General features: G+C 40.1%; 1 pseudogene; it reads right to left on the reverse strand.

Annotated features, from left to right (window-relative positions):
• Positions 1 to 255: 255 nt before the first annotated feature.
• Positions 256 to 1,356, reverse strand: LOC112315334 (casein kinase I pseudogene; annotated as a pseudogene).
• Positions 1,357 to 1,853: the final 497 nt, after the last annotated feature.

A 1,853-nucleotide genomic window follows, 5' to 3' on the forward strand; every position in this document is an offset into this window, starting at 1 on the left:
GGAATCTTTGGTTGCTACTATATCAGTTGGCTTGCAAACAAGAAGCCAACCATTTTAAGAATGCTTTAAGTGAACAACTTGTGAACCCCAGGGGATGGATAAACCCTAAGAACACACAACTGTGAGCATTTGCAATGGTCACAACTGTGGCTGAAGACCGTTCATGCCGTTCTTCTGAAATGCCATCTCCAAGCAGTATAGTTCAAAGTAAAAGATTTTAACAAAAAAAAAAATTGGCATATGCACAATCTCTCCACCAATTTGTGTGTGTCAGCCATTTAGTTAACTTTTCCACTTGAAAAAGTGCAATAGAAAACTGGACACCATGTTTCACTATCTCAGTTAATATTCACAATTAACAGCAGCTACAACTCGGGACCCAGCATCACCAATGCTGCCCAGAGCCAGTTTATACTGAAGTTAAGTTCTTTATACCAAGTAAATGGTTGTCCACAAGCACTGGCTAGTGCACATATGAACTAAAATTCCTAGATTTTGGGAGAAACAAATGCTGCTCCGATCATCTGCACTGCTCCTTCTGTTCTTGATTCATGCTTAGAAACCTGTGGGGGTTTGGGCCTGCTGACCCTGCCCACTCGAAGAGGCTGCCTGTTGTGCTGCTTTCTGCTTTAACATTGTCCAGTCAAATGTGTAGTCATACTGGTGGTTCAGGGTCCTGAAAAGAATGCGGAATAGCTGCCTCAGATACATGTAATCCAGGCCTTCCTCAAAGCGCAGCCCATGACAATAGTTTAAGTACATGGCATATTCTGCAGAAAACCCCTTACATAAAACTTCAACAGGAGTGGACATCTTCTTTTCACTAATCTTTTCATATTTTTGTTTCTTTGTTGCAGCCTTTAGTCCTTGGCAGGCAGGCTGGTTCTATTAAAATACATCAAAACATATCCTAATGATTCCATGTCATCTCGGCGACTCTGTTCAATACCAAGATGTGCATTGATGCTAGCACACCGGGCAGTGCCGGTGAGACTTTTATCTTCTCTGTACAGTATGTATTGCCTTGTCCTGTTGTCTCTGTACTTTTTGGCCAAACCAAAATCAATAAGGAATAACTGGTTTAATCCTGAGAAAGATGGGTCCTGAGAAGTACTAACAGTCATGCTTCTTTTCCTCTTCCCCACTGGAGATTCTAAACACTTATTACGGTAACGCCCAATACCCATTAGGAAGTTATCTGGTTTAATGTCTCTGTGTATAAAATTCTTTGTATGCACCTATTCAATTCTACTGATCATCTGGTCAGCTAACATAAGTACAGTTTTCATTGTGAACCTTCTCGAACAGAAATTGAAAAGGTCTTCGAGGCTGGGTCCAAGAAGAGCTATGACTAGAACATTGTAGTCTTTTTCCTGACCATACCACGGTTCAAAGGAAACTATGGGCTGAAGGCAACCCAGGGAATGGAATGCCCAGCCCAGATGCGGGTGGTCCTGTTCCCGGCCTCTGCCCATTTCCCCGTTCCACACTTCCCTCGGAGCATCGCCTCAAGTTTTGCATTTTGAATAGTGTAACAAAAGGGACCCCCACAATCTGATCTTGAAATACAGGGTGGGGCAAAAGTACGTTATTATATTGTGTATAATGTGCACCTTTTACCCAAATTTTTGAGAGAAAAATGAGGATACGCATTCTACATGAGTGGCCCTAATGCCATATCTGTATAAATGTTTTTAATTCTTTTATTTATGCTTATGCATTAAAAGTATAACTCTAGAAAACAATAACAATATCCATATGCAGGAGAATACCCTGGCATATGATAATTGGTTTTGTTTCTAAATATAAATAAATTAAAATTTAATTAAAAAATTAAAACAAAAGATTTTTTT

This window comes from Desmodus rotundus, chromosome 12 (assembly GCF_022682495.2).
Source record: "Desmodus rotundus isolate HL8 chromosome 12, HLdesRot8A.1, whole genome shotgun sequence".
NCBI classification, from domain to species: domain Eukaryota; kingdom Metazoa; phylum Chordata; class Mammalia; order Chiroptera; family Phyllostomidae; genus Desmodus; species Desmodus rotundus.